The sequence below is a fragment of the Podarcis muralis genome, chromosome 9 (assembly GCF_964188315.1).
Source record: "Podarcis muralis chromosome 9, rPodMur119.hap1.1, whole genome shotgun sequence".
Taxonomy (NCBI): Eukaryota; Metazoa; Chordata; class Lepidosauria; order Squamata; family Lacertidae; genus Podarcis; species Podarcis muralis.
Genome location: NC_135663.1, coordinates 36,433,154 through 36,446,015, shown reverse-complemented (window position 1 = coordinate 36,446,015; position 12,862 = coordinate 36,433,154). Strand labels below are relative to the sequence as shown.

Here is a 12,862-nt window from a genome sequence, read left to right as displayed (position 1 = left end):
GTGATAGGAAAAGAAAGCTAATCCTCAAGCAGCCTCCTAATTTATTAATAGCTATTATTTGTTCTATTTAATTTTGTACAAGGCCAGGAAATTCAGATAAGTAGAAACGTATTTACCCAACTCCTTCCTAACTTGGTTTATGAAGTAAGGATTATAGTCTGCATCTATCAAACTATCCAATTATATCCATGGTTTATATCTGAAATCAAATATTTACTATATTTATTACATCCTGCTGGCATGCTTCCCATAGGCATCTGGTTGACCGCTCATTGCTGGACCAGATCCTTATGTTGATTTTAGGGGTTTTTTTGTTTTGTTTATTTTAACTTGGACCTGTGATCCCCTAACAGTTTTCTCCATAGACCACTTCAAAATTACTGAAGGTCTTGGCGGACCACTTTTTCTGCTGTTGTAGCAATGGCAATGCACTGTGCTAGATACTGTATGATTTTTAATTGTATTCTTACAGACGCACCATGTATGAATGAAATTTGCAATTAGTGGTCAGTGGACCACAGTTAGGGAAACTCTGACTTAAATTACTATGTTTGAGCTGTACTTTGTACACCACCTTGTGCAAGACAGGTGGAATATGAATAGACACGCTGAAATACTCTGCTGTACCTTGTGTGTGTATTGGGTCAATTATAGAAGAAATCCTTCCATGAAAGAAAGGGACTTTGATTCCGTGAAGGTGCCCACAATGGAAGGAGAGTGAGTTTCACTAGTTTCTCTTTCCCATGCTGTTCTGGAAGGTTCCCACAACCGCTGCATAAGATTTTCAGGGATTTCAGGGGAATGGGTGAAGATCACCTCCACCTCCTGTTAGCTGGCACCAGGACCCCTTTTCTTTGAGTAGATCCAACAGGATCCAACACAGTAGTTTCAACATATCACTTGCAGTTGTCTATCTAGTTTGCTTCTATGTGATATATCTTTTCAGTGTGATCCCCCCAATTTTGCTATGTTCTTTAATATGATTTGACAGTGCTTACCCCCTTTTTCTTTTACCAGGTGCAATAAAGTGCTCCCTCATAGATATATTCTTCCATATGTCCCATAAATTGTCAGCACTACCACTGAGGTGGTGAAGATGATAGAAATAAATGTAATTATTTCCTATCGTAATCACTCAGCCATGTCCTGTCTTTGCATAATTGAGAAAATCTTCTTGGTATAGTTGTTTGCTCTACCGTTTCTCCATTAGGGATCATTTACCACATGAGCATGACCAGCATATATCACAGGGCAAAGTCTTTATCTGCAATGCTAGTTGACATATTGATGTCATAAATATGAATTTCAGTTTAGAGTAGATTTTGTTGTTCACTGAATAAATATGCATAGGCCTTCTCTATCAGGAAACATTCCTTCTATACGGTGATCAAATTGCCTAGGGAATTTAGAAACATTTATGGAACCATAGTGCAGCTTAGGGTGCCTTCAGATGTTTCATTCGTGTCCTTTATTTCCTGGTCTATGCATTGGACTAAAATTTTAATACTTTTAATCTGTAGCAGCAGTGGAACAGGGAAGTGCTGCCCCCCAACACTGGTGTAACTGCAGAAATTGGGGCCTGGATTGCTCTCCAAAATTGATGCAAAACTTTGCTTTGTTTGTTTGTTTATTTTGTGTTGTTGAATCACTCATAAACTCCAAGCTGTTTACATAGACTAAAAAAAGTTCATCATAAATACTGTTAAAATCAAAAGTTAATTACTTAGCGAAATCTAGGTAAAATAATCAGCCTTTGACAATGTGCATGATAAGATCAAAGTATCTGCCCTGAGTGGGCTTGCCTAAACAAAATTAAGTCTTTAGCTGGCGCTGAAAGCAATACGGTGAAAGTGCCTATCTGATATCAATGGACAGGGAGTTCCATAGTGCTGCCACACTGAAGGATCGATTCTTTGCAACTGCAGATAAACATTTTGTGGCATTTGTAAAAGTGCCAGTTCCATAGATTTAGGTGTGTGTGTGTGTGTGTGTGTGTGAAGGTGGTCCTTTAAAAAGATGTGTCCCAAACTTTTTATACTAAATGGTAACACCTTGAATTTGGTCTAGTAACAGGTTGGCAAACAGTGCAAATATCTTCTGTCATCAATGGCGCCTCAGTATTCTGAACTAACTGCAGTTTCTGGGCCAAGCTCAAGGGAAGCTGCTTCACATAGAGTGAATGGCAGTAATTGCTGTTACCAATGCATTGACTGCTTTGGTCATGCTATCCAGTTCCTGAAGTGTCCACAGCTGTACCAGTTGAAGTTGACAAAAAGATTCCCTTAGCCACTAAGGCTGCTTTCATTATGTTGAAGTACATTTGCTGGATATTTTGTGGCACAGTCCTGAATATCTGTTTGAAACACTTTATGCCTCATAGGAGGGGGCAAATGATGTTGAATAATACAAGGCACGAAAAAAAGTTGATTCGTTTTCAGCCGAGGTGGTTTTGTTTGAAACTAGAGCACAAATGTCTGGAGACCCAAGAGCAGATTCTCATTAAATGGCTGTAGGAGCCTCGGTGTAAATGGAGCTGTTTGTTGAATGAACATTGTTACACAAATATAAAGAGCAGGCCACTAATGGCAGTACTTTCTGGAGGTGAAAGAATGACTACAATGCAGCAAAGAATCAAAGAAAATATGTCAAGAGGTGTCTAGGTAATATCATAAAATGCAGTGCATATAAAAGCAAACTTGTAGTGGTGTTCTGTTGGTTGATTCCGGTGCATTTTCATATCAAATCCAATCCATATAGTTGTGCCACCTTTATCAGGTATCTATAGAGAAATGACTGCTTGCAGGATACTGAATGTAAACTTACAGGTGAAGGCCAATTTCACAGATATGAGTAGAACAGCAGTAGAATAGTACCGAGTCCAGTTCCACCTTGTGGCTAAACCAGCGGTATCCAATGTCATGCTCTCCAGATTTTCTTAGACTTAGGTTTCCTTCAGCCTCGCACAGCATAGTCATTGGGCAGGGATGACTGGAGTTATAACCCAGCATCTGCACCATGTTGGCTTCCCCTGGAGTAAACTATATAATCTGTTACTATAGTACCCAATGTTTCCAACTACAATTCAGATTAAAATTAACTCTTGTCTGGAATTTTATTTCCTAGTTAAACCATTTCTGCATTGGTGAATGGTATACGTCAAGGATGGGGAATCTGTGGCCCTGCAGACGTTGCCGGACTGCAACTCCCATCCTCCCTGGCTAGTAGCCAGGTGTGCTGGGGCTGATGAGAATTGGAATTTTTTTCTTATACTGTTGGGTTAACTCCTCTGTGCTTAATAGGGACCACAGCAAACATGTTAAGTAGCATTGGAGAACTCTTGGAGGAAGATGTTCTCTTCCCTAAGAGTTTTAAATTTGCTTCTGAGCCTCCAACCCTCTCTTATCTGGTACCAGTAGCAAAGAGGGAAAGTTCTCTTTTCTCCCTGGTGCCGGAAACACATGCTATCCCAGGCACCAGGATTCTTGAGAGCTGCAACCCAGAGAGGTACGTCTGTTGGATAGGGGATGGAAGAACTCTTCTCTACTTGGATTGAAATCTGAGCTGGAAAAGAACTTGGGACCATAATAATTTAATTGAATTAAAGGTGGGCATTACAACATGCTAAGATTCTTATTCTAACTAAGGATGACATTATTACATATTTGTTTGATAAAAGTACGCCAGACTTGATATTATTTGTGTAAAGCATTTCCTCCTCTCGTTTGCTCCCAATAAATATTAGGCAGGTATGTACAGTATTGGGTGCACTGGCTTGAGACACATTTGTTCAGCCAGGTTTTTTCTGAGGAGTGATGCAGTTAAGTGGAATGTCTAATATGATTCACTGATTTGTTATTTTCTTATTGATGCAATTTAATTGAGTTTATTGATTTTTAAAAACATTTTTTAAATGTTTCGTGTTATAGAAAGAGAAATATTTTTTTTCTAAAGACCAAACAGTAATCTATTAGTAATTGTTAAAGGTAAAGGTAAAGGTCCAGTTGTGGATGACTCTGGGGTTGCGGCGCTCATCTCACTTTATTGGCCGAGGGAGCCGGCGTACAGCTTCTGGGTCATGTGGCCAGCATGAATAAGCTGCTTCTGGCGAACCAGAGTAGCGCACGGAAACGCCGTTTCCTTCCCGCTGGAGTGGTACCTATTTATCTACTTGCACTTCGTGCTTTCGAACTGCTAGGTTGGCAGGAGCAGGGACCGAGCAACGGGAGCTTACCCCATTGCGGGGATTCGAACCGCCAACCTTCTGATCGGCAAGCCCTAGGGTTTAACCCACAGCACCACTCGCATCCTTTATTTTGTTATTTGTTATTTGTTAATTGTTAGCCCCACTCATTTTGTTTTATTCAGTAAATTGTGGGTTGGGAAGGAGATAATCCCCGTGCCTTTATGTAACCCTGAGTAAAGTATTTTATTATTTCATAAAGGTTATCTCAGTTTTATGATCCACTGCAATTGTCAAAATAGGGAGCTTGTGCTAGATTAAATCTTAACACGTGTTCCAATTTTAAAAGGAGTATTCCACGCAGCATCCAGAAAGCACTATCAAATCCAGAATTGTCCTAAGGATGTGATTGATTGGTTCATGATTGGATTCTGCTTACAATAACAAACACTGTTGTTGGGAAACTCCATTGCAGTTTCCCTAGAGCAAGCCTGTTTTCACTATCGGCTGTTTGAAGACTGCTGTTAAAGTCTGATTTCACATCAAGTCAAGTACAAGATTAAATCATTAGAAGCAATAGCACAAGTTGTGACAGGAATGAATATCTTCTATTTCAGTGTAACTTGAAGTTCATGGCAAAATTATGTTACTTTATTGACCTTGCTGATTCAAGCAACACTTTAACAGCCCATAACCTATTAATCTACCAGTAATTTTGCAGTATTCTCGTCAGCTATCAGTTTCTACCAATGCTTATTGGATAAATTATGTTCTAAGGAACATTTCTTAAAACTGTTGAGTCTGAAGACTTGCTGCATAGGCTCAGAGTGCCAAGTTACAGATTCCGCCCTGCTATGAATTATATCATACTTAAGTGTGATCCATGTCAGTTTTGTTACATGCCAGTTTTGCCAATTATTTAGCTCAGGGTGGGGAACTGGATCCAGCCTGTGGGTAAGATCTTTCCTTCATTCAGCTCCCTCCCTGCACAGGCCAACTTTGATAGGTTGGTGGTGACAGAGTGGTGCCACCCACTTGTCAATCACCTTCCATCGTTATGGCAACAGGTGACAACTTGAAAGGGGCTCACCACTGAAGACCACTTGCAAATGGACTGAAAAATGAAGGCAGCATTGCCTTTACCTGCCTCACACCTGACATCACATATGAACCTTGCCAGGCCTAATTAGACCCACAGGCTGGAGGCTAACTACCCCTTTTCTCTTTCTCTCTGTTAAAATTTAAGACTGAGATGCTTCACACTGCAGTATTCATGGCTGGTATGCTGGATAATATTCTAGACTAAAACGATTACTATTGTTTAAGGATAACCTCCTTTATTAAACATAGATTTCATCTTTCAGTCTGAACAGGCAAGTTCTCTTTCTTCATTGCACTCAAGATGAATTTTTAATCTAGAAATTATTTATCATCTTTTGGAATATAGACTTTGTTCAGATGACTTTCTGTTTCCTAATCCTTGGAGTCCTAATAGGGATATATATCCTCTCTTTTAAGTTGCTGGTTAATTGTTTGTTTTGAGAACTTTATATTCTTTCTCAGGTGCTCAGTTGCCTGAGTACTAAAGGGGTGGACCAGAACAACTGTTCCTAACAAGCCAAGCCATTTGGAAGCAGATGCAGCTATTTTGGAGGTCACAATGTGACTCCTGAAAATGTTTCAGGGAGAGGAGAGGGCTTACAATTGCATATTCTCATTCTCACTCTTTTTTAATTTTCAAAATTCTATTTGAAGTCTCATTTTTTTCTCAGAGCTCTGCTGCTGTGCCACCAAAGGATTTTTTTTAAATAGAAAAATAAAAATAAACAAAAGGGAAACAGACCTTCCCCGCTCTCAGTGACTAAATTCTGCCCTGTCTCCTGAATAATTTTATGTAGCTGCCTCTTCTCTCCTTTTGTTATTTTTGGGAGTTGAAATCCATCCCTGCCCCCCAGTATGGGATGAATCCCTGAAATGGACAGAGATCAGCCCTACTGAATCATGGCAGGCAATGCAAATATACTCTTCTAAAATAATAAAACTCCAAAGACAGGTATATTACTTCCAGGATTGCAGATACAATGGAAAAGCTGCAAAACTGAATGAACAACCTTCCCTGATAATTCAGAGCAACTAGTGACAAATAAAAAGTGACACTGAACCACTCTCTTCTTAATATAAATAAGAAATGCTCCAAAATGCTTTTTTGTGTGTGTGTGCAATAATCAGAACATTATGGATGCTAATGTTGGTGTCAGCTGTGAAGCAAATTTAGCTGAGATATCAGCTGATAGAAGCACATCAGAACCACGAGCCTTTGCAGAGTTTCAGTTGGGTCAACACTGGGAAGGTCTGAGCTTGGGATACAATACTAATGTGTGGTAAGTAGGTGGCACTAATTAAGCGTATTCCACTGATAGTGATAGTTTCATATTAGAATTCCAGCTGTAATTTATGGCTGATTTTCCAGAGTGACATAAATCCTACCTGAAAGCAGAGGAAGTAGAAGTGATTATTTGTGCTAAAATGCTATTGGGATTTGTGGCTCCCCTGACAGACAGAGGGGAAGAGGGAGAGATGTAATTATAGTTACTTCCATCATTCATATTAAATTGTGCTTAATGATTCCACAGTCTTAATTTGGAATTATACAGGTACAGGTAACAGAAAGGTTGCTGCTATGGGTCTTTAAATACAGAAGACTGACCACAATTTTCCCATCATTTTACTTTGCAGTCAGGTAAAGTGAAGGGAGATTAAATCATGCCTCTCTGACTGCAGTGTTATTTTGACATATGAGCATGAGACAGTTGCTTTTGATTTATTGCATATTTCCGTATGAAAATAAACAAGTGCAGGGAAAATATATTTTGCAATTCTAATTCTGGAAATATATTGCTAAGCAGGACTTTTTAATCCAAACCTATCTTCCAAATGTACACTTTAGCTTCAGAAGGGATTCTTGGAACCTCCATCAGTTTCCCAACAGTCTACTGTCACTGACTAAATGAAAATGCCTCCACTTTGAGGAACAGCAGTAGTTGCGTGGCGATTCCCGCCCCCTCCCACAGATGGAATAAATCAAGACACCGGACACCAGAATTTAGGTTAATGGGCGAAAATGGCCACAACTTTATTGATTACAGGTAAGAGCGGTATTGGCTTTAGGCATTGGCCCTATCAGACTAACCGGTATAAGACCGGGAAGGGTTAAGCACCAACAGGGGGAGCCCCCGAGATGCACATCGCTAGGGGCTCCCCGAGGGGTTGCCGCTCGGGAGCGCGCTTTAGGCCCTAGCCTCCATAGGTTTCGGACGAGGCGACACCCCCCGGAGTCCTTTAACGAACTACCCTGCAACATTTGGGGGAGGTGATGGCGTTCCTCCCCCCCAACTCATTTGCATAATAATACTCCTGCCAATGCCTAACCGCCACACGAGCCAGGCTCGCCGCCAATACCCTCAGACCTGTAACCAATCCCTGATCCCCTGGAAAATGTCAGCAAGCCAAATATTGTTACCAGCATCAGAGAGATGCACGCCATCCCCGCGGTAGAGGGCCTCCTTGCTAAACTGGATTTCCGGGTGCTCAATGACCCGCCCACCCATCGCAGCCACTCTACGTGCCACCGAGCGCTCCAGGATCCTCCTGGCTCTATCCGGCCACGGGATTCATGGCGTCCCTCCACAAGCGCCTCTCAAGCAAAGATGACCAAGGAATTGTTAGGTTCGGATAGGAGGCCCGCAACTCCTCCAGGTCATTGAAAATATGCCACATTATGTCCACCCCTTTTCTGTAAGCTAGGTCATTCTCTCCCAGCTGGATGACCAGCGCATCCGGTGGGCCTTCGACTGCAATTCTTTTTGTTACTGCTGGGAAAAATTCCTCCCAACGCATTCCACGACGTGCGACCCAGGAAACTTCCACGTGGTTTGGGAGCTGCAGCTCGCCGCACCAGCCCCTGGCAACTGCCCGCAATCTTGCCCAGTGAACAATGCTGTGGCCGATGATCCACAGACGCACCACCCCGACACCCCGACACCGCAGCAGCTGGAAGGGAAGAAAAGGGGCGAGCACTGGCTGCCCCGACCTTAAATGCCCCCAGTAAGCCTGCCCCCGCCGCCAGCCGATTGGCTAGCGCTGTGAATAATGAATACTAATGACCTGAGAATCCCCTAGTCCCGCGGGACTGCAGCCAGTCCCGCGAGGGTGTAGATGGGGCGTGAGCCCGCAACCCCCCTCCTTTATCGGGAGTGGCTTTAGGAAATTTCCTCTCTGCCAAACCAAAGTTTTTTGGTTTTGTTTCTAACAAACTATATAGTACAGTGGTACCTCGGGTTACATACGCTTCAGGTTATATACGCTTCAGGTTACAGACTCTGCTAACCCAGAAGTATTACCTCGGGTTAAGAACTTTGCTTCAGGATGAGAACAGAAATCTTGCAGCAGCGGCATGGCAGCAGTGGGAGGCCCCATTAGCTGAAGTGGTGCTTCAGGTTAAGAACAGTTTTAGGTTAAGAACAGACCTCCAGAACGAATTAAGTACTTAACCTGAGGTAACACTATATACCTGAAGGAGCATCTCCACCCCCATTGTTCTGGACACTGAGGTCCAGCGCCGAGGGCCTTCTGGCGGTTCCCTCACTGCGAGAAGCCAAGTTACAGGGAACCAGGCAGAGGTTCTTCTCGGTAGTGCCACCTGCCCTGTGGAACGCCCTCCCCCCAGATGTCAAAGAGAAAAACAACTACCAGACTTTTAGAAGACATCTGAAGGCAGCCCTGTTTAGGGAAGCTTTTAATGTTTAACAGACCACTGTATTTTAATACTTTGTTGGAAGCTGCCCAGAGTGGCTGGGGAAACCCAGCCAGATGGGTGGGGTATAAATATATTGTTGTTGTTGTTGTTGTTGTTGTTGTTGTTGTCATTAAACATTTTTAAAGTTCACAAAAGTGCATAGATAGAGGGAAGGCTGAAATCACAGGGCACAATCGAATAAGAACTTCATGACACTTGGACAACCAAAGTACTGCATTTTCCCAGGGATAATATATTGGGCTTTTTGCAGTGTTAAAATGCAGTATTTCTTAAACTGAAAGGTTCCCTTGATCCCACCTAACAAATGAACAACTCCTATCCTTTTGTTGCTTAAGGAAATAATACATGACTGAAAAATATAAAAAGACCTTGCACCAGTGAGAGAGGCTGGTTTTCAACCACTTCTGCTGAATACATTTTAGCTTGCTTGCAAAGGTTTCTTCTTCTTCTTCTTCTTCTTCTTCTTCTTCTTCTTCTTCTTCTTCTTCTTCTTCTTTTATTTTTTAAAAGTCCAGTAATACTGTTATGTTTCACAGCTTCCTTTTAGCAAAGGTTTCTTGTTTAATTGTGCATTGTTCCAAGCACATCCTGGAGGCTACATTTTCTTTAGTGAGTAATGCATATATAGCCATTAGAAGATCATGCTAGTTGAAGGAGAAACTAATTCATACGGCTTATTGTATTTATATATTACTTTGCAGCTCCATAAAGCACCCTGAAGTTATTTACACTAATAAAAAATAAATGAAGGAAATATAAAATACTAAAAGTGTTTGTCGAAAGGGAGGGGGGGAGTCACCTAAGCAACACAAGCTATCCACCTGTACACAGGCTGAACACCAACTACCACCTAAAGACTGCCAACCAGTGCTGTCCAAATGTCTGGGAGAATATAAAAAAACATATTGACCTGGTGCTAGAAAAATTGTCAAAATCTGTGGCAGACGAGCTTCCCTAGGGAAAGCATGCCACAATTTGGGGGGGGGGGGCTACCATAGAAAAGACCAGTCCTTTTGTTGCCATCCTCTGAACATGGCTCAGAGAGGGTTCACAAAGAAGGACCTCAGGTGTTGATCTCAGGTGGTTATGAGGTTTTGGGGTCTTAAGCCTGGCAAAGCTCTACAGCACTTTGAATTGGTCTTGGGAACAAATTGACAGCTGGTGCATGTATAGTAGAGCCGGAGTCATAGGTTACTACCTCCGAGTCCCTTTCAGTGGTCTGTCCACTGACTTCTGCAGTAGCTGCATTTTCCAAACTGCCTTCAGAGGCAGACCAGCATACAGTGCATTTCAGTAATCTAACTTTAACCTAACCATTTAATTTTCAAGCTCGCATGTGGATGCATAGTTAGACTCAGTTATTATGTTCAAACAGTAGCACAGAAATAGCTCCATGTGGCAAGGCATTATTCCGAAGTGCCTGCATTTCATGTCTGGAATTTCATTTTCTTTTAATTCAGAGCTGTGAAAACAAGGACACACATTTTTGTTTTTTGACATTTCAACCTGAATCTTTTTCATTGCAATATAACCAAGCCAGATAATTACTGTACTGGAGTTAACAAGTTAGTCAGAGCTAATTGTAATTTTATCCGAATGTTTCTTCAATTTATAACATAAACATAACACAAATTTCTTTGGAAAAACAGATGCAACTGAAAGTAGATTGCAAGCTTCCTTTAGTGTGAGCTAAATGAAGACTTATATCTGAGCAGCTAGTTGTGTAACAGATGGTGTTTGGCTTTATGACGTCTCAAAGCAATCAAGACTAAGAAGTACTTTTGCAGAAGCTGAAAGAAGCAATTGACTGCATTGCATATATAGGACTTCTGTAACTGCTGAAAGATCTGATAGACCACAGTGATGTGGTCAATATTCCAGTTGTGTTTATTAAGTATTCTAGGTCAGGGATGATGGGAGTTGTAGTCCAGTTGTAGTCCAGCAATGTATGGAAGGCACACGCCTCCCCACACCTGTTTTACAATTTGGATCTACAAGCCAAACCTGCACAATAAAATATGCTTGTCCTAACCCAAACATTCCTCGTGGGAGTGTGCCCCATTGCCTCACTGCTCAAATACGAACCCACACTGGACCCATGTGGAAACTTCTTTAATAGACCCTTTTCTCTTTCAGTTCACCTCTGATGCTCTCCTGAGGGCTGCTTCCAGGTTAATATACTGAGCTATTGTAAATATGAGCACGTACATGGGGAAATTGGTAAACCTGCTATTTTGGGGGGACCATAGCTCAGTAGTAGAGCTCAGGCAGATGATTCAACACCCAGTATCTCCATATAATGCTGGCAAAGGCTCTTGTCTGAACCCCTGAGAGATTCTAGAGGAAGTTTAGATAACACGGAGACTGATGGCCATGAGTCTGGCTCTGTATAAGGCAACCTATACAGAGTTTTTGAGTTTTATTTGTTTTATTTCTGAATTTTTAAGCTGCTCTACATATTTTTTTTTAAAAAAAATCTGAGTGGCTTACAAGCTTATTTATAAGCTTAGTGCTTCTATTAAATGATTAGACCCATCAAACAAATAAAGCAAATCTAATCTGAATAGTTTCAGAGCATCAGCACACAACTTTTCAAAGAGCTGTATCTGTGAACAGAATAGGATTCTGTCTGTGTATATTTTAGGAAAATATTGTTTTGACAATAGGTGCCTATGCTGCTATCCAATTTTTGTAGATTACCAAAGTTTGGAAGTTCCTCATTTACATCCTCCCTGAGATATACCCACATAGAATGACCTAAAAATAGATAAGCTCTAAATATTTTTAAAAGTAGTCGTATGGAAAGGTGGCTAAGCAGGACGGCTGGAGTAGGGGGTAGAATCACAACCCAAAATATAAGGAAATTGAGCTTTAAATCACTGCTGTGAAGAGGTAAGCTATCAACATTAAATTTATATAGCCACTCATGAATAAAATTAGCTAGGTAGCTTAGACAGGCTAACAAGCATCATACAATATTTTTAAAAATGCAGAGTGCAATACTTAAAACAACAAAAATCAACAGATGACATTCAACTAAATCATGTTCAGAGTAGTTTCAATGAAATCAATGGATAGACAGGCTAAAGTCCATTGCCTTCAGTGGGTCTACTCTGAATATGACTTAGGGCTCATCCAAACCTCCGTTTGCCCCACTGCTTTCCCCCAGGAGAACCATGTTCTACCCCTGAATTGGACCAAACAGCAAATGGGTTTTGAGCAGTAAAGAGCATGTTTTCCAGGAGAAAGCTGCAAAGCAAATGCAAATCCGCTCAGACCTGTGCCTAGAAAACAAAGGAGAAGCGGAAAACTGCTCTGACCTTTGTATTCGAGGCATGGATCAAGCGGAAGTGTGGCTGAGAACCTTAGTCGGAGCCTACCTAATAGAAATAACAACATAAAACATTCCTGTTAAAGGAGGCCCAACAGAACAATTTGCAGCTCAGCATAAAGTTCGTTTAAACCTATATTAAACCAGCAAAGGCCTGTTTTAAATGAGTTAGCTAACAACTGCTGTTTTAAAACAGACTCTCCTTTATGCTATTGAAGAGAAACATGCAGAGAAATGTTCTGAACTACTGGAAATATAATACTATTTTTGCAAGCCTCTGTGTTATTATACTTAAGTAGATGAGATTATGCCTGATGGAGATTTAGCAGAACTGTACCCGTCGTCTTGGAACATAGTCCCTTTCCATTGTTAAATTTAATTACTACTGAATCATCTCTGAAATTAAAATGACACTCTGCACTACATGTCAGACACTTTATCAATAGAAATTAAACAACTGAAAGTGCTCAAGAGCGGTACTTTTTTCTGCCATGACGCCTCTGTGTATAATTTTGTGTTCTGTATCAGAATAGCC

General features: G+C 41.2%; 1 protein-coding gene across 5 annotated transcripts in view; it reads left to right on the top strand.

The window, feature by feature from the left end:
* Positions 1–12,862, top strand: part of INPP4B (inositol polyphosphate-4-phosphatase type II B) — a 257,958-nt gene that overhangs the window by 79,866 nt on the left and 165,230 nt on the right. Inside the window, exon 3 of one of the 5 annotated variants that reach the window (XM_077934059.1) lies at positions 6,410–6,561. The exons of the other annotated variants lie outside the window; for them this stretch is intronic. The gene's annotated coding sequence lies outside the window, so the exon portion shown is untranslated. The remainder of the gene's footprint in view (positions 1–6,409; positions 6,562–12,862) is intronic. 5 annotated transcript variants of the gene reach the window in all.